The sequence below is a fragment of the Poecile atricapillus genome, chromosome 30 (assembly GCF_030490865.1).
Source record: "Poecile atricapillus isolate bPoeAtr1 chromosome 30, bPoeAtr1.hap1, whole genome shotgun sequence".
Taxonomy (NCBI): Eukaryota; Metazoa; Chordata; class Aves; order Passeriformes; family Paridae; genus Poecile; species Poecile atricapillus.
The window spans coordinates 2,347,268-2,362,287 of record NC_081278.1 but is presented as its reverse complement, the minus strand read 5'-3'; the positions used below and the strand labels follow the sequence as shown (position 1 = coordinate 2,362,287).

The following is a 15,020-nucleotide window of genomic DNA, read 5'->3' as shown; positions in this document are numbered from 1 at the left end:
ATTCCAGAAAAATCCCACTAATTTCAAGAAAAATCCCACAAAATTATTTAAATTTTCTCAAAATCCCATAAAATTCCAGAAATATCCCACAAAATTTCTGAAACATCCCACATAATTCCCCAAAACTTCTCAAAACCCTAACAAATTCCAGAAACAACCCACAAAATCTCCACAAATTTCTGAAAAAATTCCTGAAAAATTTCACAAGATTACAGAAAAATCCCAGAAGATTCAAGAAAAATCCACGAAATTCCAGAAACATCCCTCAAAATTCTTTAACATTTACTCAAAATCCCACAAAATTCCAGAAAATTCCCACAAAATTCAAGAAAAATCCCACAAAATTCCTTAAAACTTCCCAAAATCCTAGCAAATTTCAGAAACATGCCACAAGATCTTTACAAATTTCCACAAATTCTAAGAAAAATCCCTCAAAATTCTTCAAGTCTCTTCAAAATCCCACAAAATTTAAAAAAAAAAATCCCACCAAATTATGGAAACATCGCACAAAATCTCCTCAATATATCACAAAATTCAAGAAAAATAAAAAAAAAACCCAGAAAAATCCAACGAAATTCCCTAAATCTCCTCAAAACCCTACCAAATTCCAGAAACATCCCTCAAAATCTCCACAAATTTCCACAAAATCTCAGAAAAATCCCTCAAAATTCTTAAGTCTTCTCAAAATCCCGTAAAATTCCAAAAACATCCCACAAAATTTAAGAAAAATCCCAGAAATTCCAGAAAAATCCCACCAAATTCCCTACATCTTCTCAAAACCCCACCAAATAACAGAAACATCCCGCAAAATCTCCACAAATTTCCACAAAATCTAGAAAAAATTCCCACATCAGTCAAGGAAAATCCCACAAAATTTCAGAAACATCCCACAAAATCTCCTCCAACAAAACTCCTGAAAAATCCCCAAAAATTCCAGAAAAATCCCACAAAATTCCCTTAATCTTTTCCAAATACTTCCAAATTCCAGAAACATCCCAAAAAATCTCCACAAATATCCACAAAATCTCAGGAAAATCACTCAAAAATCTTCAAAAATTCAGCTAAATTCCAGAAAAATCCCACAAAATTATTTGCATTTTCTCCAAATCCCACCAAATTCAGAAACACCCCACAAAATACCTGAAAAATCCCACAAAATTCTTGAAAAGCCCCACAAAATTTCAGAAAAACACCACAAATTCCAGGAAAAGCCCACAAAATTTCCTAAATCTTGTAAAAGCCCCACCAAATTCCAGAATCATCCCACAAAATCTTCGCATTACAACAAAATTTCAGAAAAATCCTACAAAATGCCAGAAACATCTCACAAAATCTCATCAATATCCCATGAAATTCCAGAAAAACCCCACAAAATTCCCTAAATCTTCTAAAAACCCCACCAAATTTCAGAAACATCCAACAAAATCTCTGCAAGTCTCCATAAGATTCAAGAAAAATCCCTCAAAATACGTCAGCTCTCCTCAAAACCACACAAAATTCCGGAAATTTTCACATTCCAAAGAAATCTCAAAAAAATCCAAAAACATCCCACAAAATCTCATAAATATCCCACTAAATTTCAGAAAAAATCCCACGAAATTCCCTAGATCTTTTCAAAACCCTACAAAATTCAAAAAACGTCCCACAAAATCTACACAAATGTCCAAAAAAATCTCAGAAAAATCCCCCCAAATTCTTCAAGTCTCCTCAAAGCCGCACAAAATTCCAGAAACATCCCACAGAATTCAAGTAAAACCCCACAAATTCCAGAAAAATCTTACAATATTTCAGAAAAATCTTCTCAAATCCCCACCAATTTCCAGAAACATCCCAAAAAACCGCCACAAATTTCTACAAAATCTAGAAAAAATCCCACAAAATTCAAGAAAAATCCCACAAAACCTCTACAAATTTCCACACAATCTAAGTAAAATCTACAAAATCCTTCAAGTCTCCTCAAAATTCCATCTGTTCAGTTATGGCAGGATGTGATACATCCAGAAATATTTGCTTCATTTTTGGAGTCACTTTTAGCATTACAATCTTATTTGAGTTCCATCTTTGCCACCCTGGAAGAAAAGAAGCCCCAGGCTCCTCTGTCCTGGTTTTCCCCAGCTTAGGCTTGTTTCCACGTCTCACCGCATGCAAACCCACCAACCCAGTTTTGATCCACTTCCACGTCTCCCCACTGCACGAATCTGCTCTGGCCCCGATTCGCTTCCACGTCTTCCCGCTGCGCGGACCTGCCGAGCTCCCTCTGCCTGCAAAGGGTCCCTGTTTGAGAGCCAGGTATTGGAAAACCGCTCAGACTATTCACAGAGTCTTCACAGAAGTATAGCAAAAGTCGTTTATTTCTATCTTTAGCACGCTTGCATAGGGTCCTACAGGGTTTGTGGGGCTTAGCAAGCTACTATTGGTTAAAACATATTGTTTACATTCTTTTCCAAGTACATAAGGCCATTGTTTTCCTTTAATCTCGCTGTTCCAGGAGAGTTTCAAGAACACTGCCTTTAATATTGTCATCTGAATTAAAAGCTGGGTTGTGCACACAGGCTTTTACTAAAATATCATGCTTTTACTCTATTAAAATGTTCCCTACAGTAAATACAGGATATGTTATAATAAACAGAGTCCCAAGATCTTTCTTTTGTTGCCCAGGGTGTGCGAGGCATAGCGGAAGAGGGGGAAAAGGGTGCTTGTGCTCAGCTACCTGCCAGGGTGTGCAGTGGTGCAGGGAAAATGGCCAGAAGCCCCTTGGCCTATGGTGGTTCTGCTGAAGCTACGAGCCCTGTCCCAGCCAGGAAGCGCCATCTGTGTCCTGCTGCTCGTGTGGTGCTGCTTGGATTGCTGAGGGCTCCCAGGTGCCCCTTGATCCAGCTCCTCTGGAGCTCCTGTGGGGCTGAGGCGCTGCTGGGCCAGGCTGGAGGAGACCCTGAGGGGACGGGATGCTGGGAGGCCATGAAGGGATGAGGGGCTGCAGAGACTCTGATGGGACAAGGCAGTGGGAAGGCACAAGGGGGATGTGTGAGGGAGTGGGTGGCAAGGGGTTCTGAGGGAACAGAGGGCCCAGGAGGGTCTGGGGTGGTGGAAAGACCTGAGGAATTGGGTGTCAGAGGCCATAAGCAGCCCCTGGGCAGCCGCCTTGTTCCTGACACCCAGCTGATCTGGTGCTTCCACAAAATGTCTCCCAGGCCTGCAGCAGAAGCCCTCGAGGCTGGGACACCACCCCTCCAGGAGGGTGGGGACAGCCCAAGGTGCCCAGGCTGGGCTGGCTGGGGACATGGAGGGCAGGGTCGTGCTGCCAGGCCATGGCCACTGGGTGCCTGTGATAAGGGGCAGTGGGCAGAGGCAGGGCTGGCCGCCAGCCCAGGCCCTCACGGCTGCCCAGGCCATGGTGCTGTGACTGAGGCTCTCCTGACACAGAGCTCGGGGCCTGCAGAGCTGCTGCCACCATGGGGAGGGTGGCGATGTCTCCTCGAGCAGGGCTGCAGAGTTGCTGCTGCTGAAGAGGCTCTGGAGCCCCCAGAAACAGCAGCAGAGTGGGCACAGGAACAGCAGCAGCCCCAACGTCGGCACCTGCGCAGTGAGGCGTCCACAGCAGCTGGGTGCCAAACGGGGAGGCTGTGGGCACAGCTGCCTTTGGTTTGGCAAAAGGCTTCAGCAGAATTGGCCACAATGGCTTTCTCTTCACTTGCAGCCTCACAGCAACACTTGGCAGCTTCAGCTGCAGCCTGTGCCCCTGACTGACTTGGATGGCCGTGCTTGAGGGCAGGCTCGCCTTCCGCACTCAGGTGTCCCAAGGCAGTGGCATTGGTGCCATCGTGAGAGAGAGACACTGATGAGGTTCAAGCCTTGTGCTACACCTGTCCTCCCTCTCTTCTGTGAAGGCATCTTAATGACAGATGCGTCAGCTCTGAAACTAAACCCTGGACTTGCTTAGAACAAAGGAAGGGGCAGCATGCGCTGAAAAAAAGCAGGGACTTACATGGCTCAGTTTTGCTCTCCACTTGGGGAACCACAGAATTCCAGAGCACTTTGTGTTGGAAAGTATCATAAACATCATCCAGTTCCAACCACCCTACCATGGGCACAGGTGGTGTGCACACACTTGTCACTAGAATTGGAAGAACACCTCTCCATGTTGACCTTTTCTTCTCCTGGATTTCAAGCAAAGATGAAAAAATCATCTGGTGAATCACAGGTGAATATTGTAGCTCACAGAATTAGGAGCAGGAGTCTCCAGTGGCCCATGGTGTGTCCATTCAACCATTGTTAGATCACCCACTTGGACTCAGCCCGGTGCAGCCTGGGCACAGGCACCAGCCTGGTCCATTTCAGCATCCCAAAGTCTTTGTGGCTCCCTGTGCACCCATTGCCTCCTGAATCCATTCTTGAATTCCCAGTTACTGCTGTGCAGGACATGAGAACACAGGAATAGCTTGTTTGGCTCATTCTTGCGTTTGCTGCTCCTGCCTAAAGGAATCATCAGGATTATATGCTGATGGAATGGTATAGCCAAACAGCAAAGACTTTTTCTGTAATGTCTAAAACAAAAATCTTGTGTGACTCTTCAGACACTCTAAAATCCAGGGTGAAAATGACAGCTTTGGTATGGAAGAATCCTAGAAATTTTGACATGTGATTTTTCTAGTCAAGGATTTTAATGCCAATGTGGAAACTACAAAAATATTAAAATTATTTTCATTAGCAACCCCTTTGAAATGGCATCAGGACACCTACAGGGGACAGGGTATGACACCAGGGACAGTACTTGGCAGTTCATGGCTTCAGATGTGGGAGATAAGTATTTTGCCTGAGTTCAACCTGAAGTTGAAGTATTCCCAGGGTTTTGATTGACTGGTCATTGCAGGTAAATTTAATAAATGCAAAAGGATGTAAAAGCACAATTTCTGGAGAATGTGCACTAGGGAGAAAATTGGGAGAAAACCTTGAACACAGCCAGCAGGCTCTGGAAAAATTTTAAAAAGTTAAAACTAAAAATAGATGTAGCTCTGTGATTGTCCAGGCAGGACTTTTTGTGTCTGGGGAAAATGTTTGCCTTGTATCAGCTGCACACAGACAGACAGGCAGCAACTGAAGCCTTGGACATCAGAGACTGGGCTAATGTTTCTCCCAGAAAAACAGACCGAAGATCACACTGAAACATGACAGTGCTTCTGTACAATCTAACCATCCTAAGAAATTCAGCAGCGGATGGTGTTTTTGTGCTACTGCAAACCCCTTCCATGGAAAATATCATTCCAGGAAGGAGCAACATCATCTGACAGATAGCAAGAGTGGCCAGCAGTAGCTCCAGGAGCTCCAGCCAAGACCCCTGCAGGAAGGAGCCCAGTCCCCAATGCACTTGGGCTTTGGCTGCCCTCTGGCACAGAAGCCCACCAGGGACACAGGTCTCTGGGGCAGGAGATGGGCACCAGTGCTGCCAGGACTCAGGGGTGTGGCAGGTCTGTGTCGGTGGGGACTCTGCCACACCTGCTGATTTCAGTGCTGGCCAGGCCCCAGGGCTCAGAGCAGCATTCGTGCTCTGGCCCACACGTTCCTTGTCTGTGTCACACCTGCAAGTTTAGAATGGCCATCAGCCGGGATGTGTCCAAAGGAAGCCATGCCAGCTTCTGTGCAAAGCCCCGTGCCCTTCCATCTGTATCGGCAGCCCTGGGGGCTTCTTCTGCTGCCCCGAGCCTGCAGAGCAGGGCAGCGTTTGCTGATGGTTTGAGGCGTTCCTAAAGATCTGGTCAGGCTGTCTTAGACACTTTGGGCAAGGGATTCCGTCCAACCTGGGCTACTCTGGGGGGGATGGGGGCGGCCCCAGGGCAGAGGGCAGTGTGTGCAAGGGCCCTTTGTGACATATGGTCACCATGGGATGGAAATGGACAGGGTGTCAAAGGGCCCTTTGTGACACGTGGTGACATAGGAGCTGGCAGTGACAGGACCACACCACAGTGCTCGGTGCATGCGACGGGACAGGACGCGCCAGAGCGGTGCTGTGAGGAGACCCCGCACAGCGCACTCATTTGTGTCTGACCTGGAGCTTTTCCGAGGCTTTACTCCTACAGGTGACCTTGTGGAAAGACTGCAGGCCTTGGTGGTCGTGGCCTTCCCGAGGCTTTTCTTTTGCAGGTGCCTGCAAGGCCGGACTGTGGGACTTGGTAACCCAGAGCTTTCCTGAGGCATCTGCCATCCTTCTGGCCTGTGCCCTCAAGGTGAGACTGTGGGACTCGGTGACCAGAATCATTTAAGAGGAGTCTCCTGTCATTGTGGCAGAGCCCTCAAGAGCAGACTGCAGGACTTGCTGTCCTGTAGTCTTCCTGCAGCATCTCTACCGCAGGCGTCTTCAAGGCACAACTGCGGGATTTGTTGACTCAGAGTTTTCCCAAGGCATCTCTCTTTAAGGTGCCCTCAAGGCCAGACTCTAGCATGGCAGGCAGATTCCTCAGCCTATTCAAAGTGGTCAGGGGGAAAAGAAAGAAGGACACTGGAGCTGCTCCAGCACAACAGCCTGAAGAGCCGGAGCAGTTCCAGCCACTGCAGGATGGTGAGTGGCAGAGCTGGGCCACAGGGCTGATGGCTGCAACCAGCTTGGCCCCATCCCATCCCACCTGCTTTGGACATGCCCACAGACAGAATGGAAGAGGGGCCAGGGCTGCCCCACCCCCCACAGCAGCCCTGCTCCATCCCCTGGCACATCCCAGGGCTGTCCCTGCCTGGGGAGTGCAGGGCTGGGCTGTGTTCTCCAGCCTCTCCCACAGCCCCTCAGCTCTGGCTGCGCTCGCTCTTTGCAGCCATGGACCGGACACAAGAGCAGGATCCCTCCCGTGGCCGCTTCCGCAGAACGCTGAAGGTACCTGCAGCCATCCCCACCTGGTCTGGGCCTGCTGTCACTGCTCAGCGGAGAACTGCACTTTTAGTACTCCATGGAACATGCCTAGTTTCCCTTTGTTCTCCTGCAGATGTTCCGGAAGTCTGTGCCCATTCAGCGTAGAAAGAACAGTACCACAGCAACTGAGAGCACAGCCAAGCCTGACTCTGGGCTGACTGAGCTCCAGGCAGAGCCTGATGTCAGCCCAGATTCACCTGACCACTCAGAAAAGTTTGACACCTCAGTGACTGAAAACTGGGAAGAGGCTTTTCTCATGTCAATGACTGAGGATGTGGCCATCACAGACACTATCAGTGGAGAGACTCAGGGCCTGACAAAGACTGAAACCAGCCCTGATTTGGCTGAGCACTCAGAAGACTCTGCCAGTGCAATGAATGATCACAGGGCAAAGGCTGACGTGGAAGTGACTGAGGACATGGCCATCACAAACTTCAGCACTGGTGTGGCCATCACAGACACTGTCAATGAAGAGACTCAGGGCATGACAAAGACTGAAACCAGCCCAGATTTGGCTGAGTGCTCAGAAGACTCTGACAGTGCAATGAATGATCACAGGGCAAAGGATGACGTGGAAGTGACTGAGGACGTGGCCACCACAAACGCCAACACTGGAGTGGCTCAGGACATCGCAAATACTGACACCATGCCCACTCCCACAATTATTCATGCTCCCTCTACAGATTTCTTTGAGGAGAGAGGATTTTCTTCTCAGCAGGTACCCAGCCTGGGGCTAGGGTTGGAGGCCTCCCAGGGTCGTGTGCCCCCTCAAGCCATGGCCACTGGGCCCCCTCAGCCTTTCAGGCCAGCACAGTGTGGTGGGAAGGGAAGCACTTCTTGGGGGAAGCTGGGGAAGCTGATCCCTTTTACAGTGCTCCAAGTCTTCCCCATGCCTCCTCCAGGTGCCAGCCATGGTGAAAAACATTCACCAGAGTCTCATGTCCCATGCCACTGTGGGTGCCAGGCTGGCCATGAACATTCTGAAGCTGGCTGAAAAACACCCTGTTGATGTGGTGCTGACCCTGCTGCACTGTGCCCCATCATGTGACAGGTATGGGGCGCACGTGCCTTGAGAGCTCAGGGCTCACCAGCCTTTAGGGCCCATTGCCCTGCACAGTCTGTCCAATGGGGTCTGCCCAACAGGCAGAGAGGTCCAGGAGCCTCGGGCCCCTCTGTTTCTCCAGGCTGCTGCCAATGTTCCCTCCCTGCCCCTCAGGGCACTGGGGCTTTGTCACTTGGGCTCCCACAGCTGCATAGGTCATGGTGCTATGACTGAGACACCCCTGACACAGAGCTCTGATCCCACAGAGCTGCTGCAATGATGTGGAGAACTATCGCCTCGTCAGGACCAACAGTGGAGAAGGTGCTGGCAACACTGCTCTGTGTGATGGAGGATTGGCCTCTGCACAGCATGTGCACCTCCGATGGGGACAACAAGAAGGTTTTTTCCCTGGCTGTGAGTTTATGGGCCATTGCTCAGTCCCACATCACCTCTCCAGCAGCTCTCCACCCTCTCCCTGCCTCTGGGAGTCCTGGGCTGAAACCTGGGCTAGGGGCAGGCTCAGGGGACACCAGGCCCGCTGCTCCCCCTGTGTCTCCCCTTGGGCCCTGCCCCATGGACACCTCGGAACTGAGCTCTGTCTTTGGGTGCTTCTTTTGCAGGCAACTCTGGTGCTCTGGGTGATTATCCAAGTGCCTGAGTGCCACGAGGCGATGATCCTTTATTCTGCCCGCCTGTTTGTGGCTCTGCTGTTCCATGTTGTCATCACCACCCAGCAGATGCCACCAGTGGAAGCTGACATCTTCTGGAGAGCATGCCAGGAGGAACACCGCCTTCCCAGCAACCCCAACAGGTGCCAGTCCTCCTGTCCTTCCCATGCCTTTGTAGACACTGCCAGTTTTCCCAGTGTGACCTGGGCTTTGCTCTGCACACAGGTTTGCAGTGCAGGCCATGAAGGCTCTGCTCTGCTGTTTGCACTATGATAGTGAGTTGATGGCTATGGAGCGCAAGCGTGGCTGGGACACGCTGCTCTGTGCTGACACCCAGCACTATGCCGTGGGTCTGTTGGCCAGGTGAGTCCCCCTTCTCCCCGCTACCTCCAGCTTTTGTGCCCTGTGCCTGAGGTGTCCCCCACAGTCCTGTGGTCCTGGGTCAGAGGGTCACTGAGAGATGGCTGAGCAGACTGGAAAAGGCCGGGAGAGGATGCCCAGAAGGAGCCACCTCCCAAAGTACCCATAGTCCCTCCAGGGATGCTGAGGAAAGACCAGACCTCAGTGAGTTATTCCTAGGAGAGGTTTGCCCTCCCCACCTCAGGGTCTTGGTGCCTTTTTCCCCCCTTCCAGGGAGATGCACGGTGCCTCCCTATCGTTATGTTCTGGGATTGCACTCCGCCTGCTCCGGCTGCTCAGCGGGGAGGAGCCATGCTGGGATCTGCCCTTCCTGGCATTCCTTGTGGAGGTGAGCTTGATGGCCAGCACTACCTCACTGACCTGCCTCTCAGCTCTCTGCCCTTGCATAGCCACAGCTGCCTGGGACAGTGCCTGCTCCCTGTGCCGCTGCCTGGACCCAGCCCTGTGTGGTTCCAGGCTCCTGCCAGCTGGGTCCCCTCTCACTGCCCTGTGCCTTTCAGGTCCTGGATTGCCTGGACTTGAGTGCATGTGGTGACAGCATCCTGGAGATCATGTCAATGCACCTGCAGAATGAGTGCAGGCAGAGGCGTCGCCTGGCACTCAGAGGCCTCATGGTGCTCAGCAAGGATCCCTCGATGGTGAGGACAGGGCAGCGGCTGAAGCTGTGCTGGGGAAAGCAGCTCCTTGTGCTGGCTGGGCTTCAGGAGCTGAGGCAGCTGCTCCCAGCTCTCCTGCCTCACCTGCCTGAGTGCTTTGGGACAGGCCTTTGGCCTCTGGACCCGGCGGCAGCAGAGTGGGGTTGCAGTGCCAGGGCCGTTCATGGCTTCCCAGCACAGCCTTGTTTTCCACACAGGCCATAAGAATGTGCAGCCTGTCTCAAAGCCTTCTGGAGCTGCTGGGTGATGCAGACAGAGATGTGGTTGGCATGACCCTCCATGTGTTCACTAATATGCTCAAGAACAAAGACATCCTGATATCCAGTACCACTGCCCCAAAGCTGGCTGAGGCACTCCTGCTGCTCTTTGACCATGTAAGGCTCTGTGCCCCCAGCCACGAGCACTGGCTGCTGTACAAAACTTTGTGCTTTACAGATATTTGGGCCTTCACCCAGGTGAGCCTGGAGTAATTGGTATTAAGTTCTTTTTCTCTTCCTTTCCTCCAGGATCACAGCCATGTGCAGCTGCTCTCCCTTGACCTCTTCTTCAAGATGATGGACTTGGTAATGGATGAGGGAAAAAAGCCCCTGGAGAAGATTTTGAGCCAGAGCCTGATTCCCCTCTTCATCCACTGCCATGATGAGAACCAGCATGTGGCGAAGGTCAGGTTTTGTGTGATGCTGGTGCATCCCTGGCAGGGGCATTGGCTTCCTCATGCCCTAGAACCTCCCAGGCTGCAGCCTCCTCTGGGCCCTGTCACCCAGACAAGAGTCCTGTGCCCTTGGCTGCAGTGCCATCTCTGCATCTCTGCTGCTCTCCAGGCCTCTCGGAAAGCGCTGATTCGAGTGGCCGAGTTCCTAAAGAGGAGGAATCTCAAGCAGCTGATGAAGAAGGAGCAGCTGTTGAACTTTGCAGAGTGTCTGGTAAGGACAGCCTGGAAGCCCCAGCCTCAGCCTGGAGAAGACCCTCGGCCCCAGCACTCAGTGTGTGGTGCTGGCATCTGTGCCCCTGCCCAGTGCCGCACCCAGGGGCGCCAGCCTGCGCCCCACACACCGCTCCCTTCCCTGGGCCGCACACGTTCTTCTCCAGGCTCCCGTGGCCCCGAGCCGGGTGCCAATGGAGCCCTTGGTATGCGGATAGAAAAACTCTGTAACTCACAGAGTAGTTATGAGAGTAGGTATGAATTTATTCAGTGCTGAGGTGCATGGGGGATATCTCCTCCGAAAGCATGCACACCTTGGAGTCTTGTTTCTCCCTTTTTATTCTCTACAAACTAGGGTTACACAGTATGTCTAATACATATTCATTTGCTAACCCTGCCTGTCCCCGCTTCATACTAAAATTAGTTCCACGCCTATTTGCAGCTGCGCACTGCTCCTTGTTGGTCACTCTGGTGGTCGTCTGGAGGCCTTTGGGGCTGAAGTCACCAATTTTCCTTCAGCTGAAATTTTCACCTTCTCTTTTTGTGCATGCTCCTTTCAGTTCTTTTGAACCCTCTCTTTCCATTTCTTGTGGCTTAGGGGTCCAAAAGAATCCAAGGAACCCCCTCACCCTATGGTGCATTTATGCTTGCATCCTGTTTACGTATTCTAGCTCTTTATCTCATCCTGCAGTCTTTATTCTCTTCCTGCTCTTTTGGGAGCAGTCAGCATTTCACACAGGTTTTGTAGCCCCTTCTTTTACTCAAGGCAATTTTTATAAATGATTCCTAATTTCTCTGTTTCACCCTGGCCCACTGGGGCTGTGGGCTGGGTCGGCACCGCAGCTCCCCGGGCAGCAGCCGGCCCTCTGCCCCCTCCAGAGCCCGGCGCCAGCGGCTGCTGGCCGGGCCTCAGGGCTGGGCGGGCACGGGAGGCCGGGGCTGGCCGCAGGGAGCGCCCGGCCGAGGGGCAGAGCCCGCACCAACCCTTCCCTCCTGCCGCTCTCTGCAGCTGGCACAGGACGAGAGGCAAGCAGCTGAGCACCTGCGCCGGGCCCTGCCGTACCTGCAGAGCCCACAGGAGTCCCTGCGAGCGGCGGCCATCAGGTTCATCGGTGAGCCACGAGCCCGGGCTCCCTCCCCGCCCCACCGCAGCTCGGCCCCAGCCCCGGCTGCTGCCCCGGTCCAGCGGCACCCGGGCCCGGCGCCCTGGAGCCCCGGCTGCCCTCGGGGCTGCTGCCGGCCTCTGGCAGCCGTGCCCTTGGGCTGAGTCAGGATGCGGCAAGGGCCCGGGCTGAGCCCTGCCGGGGCGGGAGGGCGTGTGGCCCCAGGGCTGGCAGCGGCGCTGGCAGGGGGCTGTGCCGCTGGGGCCCTGACAGGCTCTGTGTTCCCAGAGATGGTCGAGGTACCCATGAGGGGGCAGCAGGAAGAGCTCTAGGCCTTCAGTAAGGGTGAGTGAATGCTGTCCGTGGGGGCTGGCGGGGGGAGCTGCAGTCTCTGCCCTGGCAACAGAGGGCTTTGCTCCCTGTGTGGACGAGGGGTGGTGTGGGCAGAGCACAGAGAGATTTCAGGGACGCGAAGCAGGGGGTTTGGGGGGTGTGGATTCGTGACCAGGACCTTGCAGCTGATCCCGTTGGCCACTCCCCTCCTGTAACTCTGGCAAGAGCAGGCTGGGATGGCCTTGGCAGGACATTCTCCTAGGATTCCCACAGATCCGGGCTCTGATTGTGGCTCTGTTCCTCTCTCTTCCAGCCTTTTAAGCCCTGAGGAGGAATGACAGCCCTTCCCAGACAAACACAGTAGTTCAACTGATATTCAGTGAAAGAGCTGCAGAAGTAGGCTCATCTGCTGGCTCAGAAGAAACAGTGTTCATTTAAAACCTCCAGATGCCATGGACGATGAGAATACCTTGACACCAGAAGAGACCAGCTGGAGCTCCAGGCACAGCTAATGACTGGCACAGCTGAGCCTGTGGGAAGCTCATGTGGCTTCAGCCCTCTCCCTGCCTGTAGATAGTTCCCTCCCTGCAGCCCTCAGACACTGCCTACTCCTTCTTTTTCCCTTCCACTCTCCCTCCTTTTTGACAGCTCCATCCCCCCAGCCCTCAGACTGTGCCACCCCCTTTTTTACCTCTCAACTCATCCCTTTGCTTTGTCTTCCAGCAATAAACAGTTTGGCTTTTTCACTTAACCTGCATCTGTGTGGAGCTGAAGGGTCACAATTCTGGAGTTCTGTGACACAAATCCTGAGCCCTGAGACACGCAGGCCCCTCCTGCTGTTCTCTTCTGCACTGTGTTTTGTTCAGAGACGCAGAGGAACGAGCGCAGATCAGGCTGGATAGGTCCCTGTGCTGAAGGTCCAGTTCCACAACATTGTGGAGTTAAAGGTCTTGCTGAGTACCCTGAGCCTTGGATTTTGGAAGAGCCAAGCTGAGTATGCCCTGAACCCCGCTGTGAGGGGTTCTGTGTCAAGCATCCACAAGATGGCAAAGGAGCTTAGAATGCCTGAGGCTTTCAAGAATAGCTTCCTGAAAGCACAGTAATGCTCCATCCCTGCTCAGGATCAGGAAGAGGGCAGAACCAGAGAGCATCTGGGCTTAACAGGGAGCTGTGGGTGTGTCTAAGAGCAAATGAAGCAGCAGCACGGTGGCCGAGACTCGGACGCACAACCGTGCTGGCGTCCGGAGCGCTGTCAGGCAGTGCCGGGATCCTGGGTTTGGTTCTGGGCCCCACAACTGAGGAACTGCAGCCCCTGCCTCAGAGCCTGTCAGAAAGCCAAGCAAGTGAGACCAGAGGGAGGGCATCCTTCCAGTCTCTCTTGGGCATGGCCGCAAAACAGCTCCTGCTCCTTCTTCCTCCGCCTCTGCTTGGGCTCTGCTGTTACAAACGGAGACAAGTTTAGACAAGTTCTGCCTTTGTCTCAGCTTTGTGGCAGCAGCTCATTTTGAGGCAGCCTGCACCCCAAATGTCTCTCATTCACAAGTTCTTAAGAATGGCTGATTAGGTTTATTATAAAATTAATTCTTTATTGAATTGACAAAGGATTAACAGACATCAGACTTTAGATAGACCACTTAGTACATAGGACAAAACAAAAAGAGCCACTACTAGATCAAAAATACAGGACAATAAAAGGTACCTTGTTATAAATCCATATTGTGCTACTGGCTTTTGCAAGTATTAAGATGAATGCTGTATGTTACATACTTTTGCAATGTCTTTTTCTCCTGCTTTAAGTTTTAGGCATAGGTGAAGAAGAATTTTGGACATTAGGGCAATGTCCTGTCTGTGCAAAGCAAGATAACCTCCAGGAAACAAATGAAGGGGCCCAGGCTGCTATCAACACTGACCGCCTGCAGAAGAAGGAAGCCCAGCCCAAATAAAAATGTGATAAAGGGAAATAAAATCTTTAAGACACATGCTCTAAAAAGGCGGATTCAGGGCGTAGACATGCAAAATACTTTGTGGAAAAATATGAGTATGCATTAAAACCCCACAGCAGAATGGGATAAAAGGAGTGTTCCAAAGATACCAGGTGTGTTCCTGGCAATGCGCCAGGATACCCTGGCTGTTTTAACCCTTTGCTTTATTATCTTTGTCTCCCAATTGTCTTTTTGTTTATATTAAACCTTTTATAATTTATTAAGTGAGTGAACCTCGTTTTTCACTATAGGAAGGAGTTCTTCACAGAAAGGCTGATGGGGAATTGGAATGAGCTGGCCAGAGGGGAGGTGGTGGAGTCACTGTCTCTCTCCAGTGGTGTGGGGGAGTGACATCAATCTCTGTGCAATAACTGATTTTGCTTTAAAACAATTGCTTCAAAATTGCTTCCTGTTACACTGTGAGTGTCTGTGCTGGTTTATATTAGTTGATACTTGGTGAGGAGGGAAGAAGCCACCCATGCAAATGATTTTTCTAGGAGGGGGCTGCTAAGAGCTTCCTCTGTGCTTAGCAAAGCCAATAGCTGGCTCGCTCTGAGAATTGATAACCTATGAAACCATTTAGAAGCTGGATTCTCCTCTGTGAAATCCACATTTGAAAGACAGTCAAGCCAAGGAAAGCTCTCTGTTGTTTCCAGCTGTGAAGAGTTAACTGGGTGCTGGTCAGGCTGGCCCTGCTCCACCCTGGCCTGCACCGAGCCGGGCTCCACCAGGCCCCCTTCACCACGGCCCGCACGGCCCCAGCGGCTGCCGGGCACAGGGAAGGGAAGCCATGGGCCCGCAGCTGAAATTGAAGGGAGCAGGGGCCTGGGACCAGCCATGTAGGCAGAACAGCCACGACTGTTCTGGCCGGGCCCCCTGAGATCTTGGCACAGCTCCAGGGCAGCCTGAAATTCATCACTGTGACTGCTTTTGGACCAGGCAAAAACCATCATGATCATCTGCAGGTCTGGGTGAGATATTAACTATTTCAGTGCACAG

The 15,020-nt window shown here is 51.7% G+C and overlaps 1 long non-coding RNA gene across 1 annotated transcript; it reads left to right on the top strand.

Annotated features, from left to right (window-relative positions):
* Window positions 1–11,622: 11,622 nt before the first annotated feature.
* On the top strand, window positions 11,623–12,391 carry LOC131589912 (uncharacterized). Its single transcript, XR_009279881.1, has 3 exons — window positions 11,623–11,715; window positions 11,995–12,051; window positions 12,353–12,391. It is a non-coding gene; the product is annotated as an uncharacterized LOC131589912 (long non-coding RNA).
* Window positions 12,392–15,020: the final 2,629 nt, after the last annotated feature.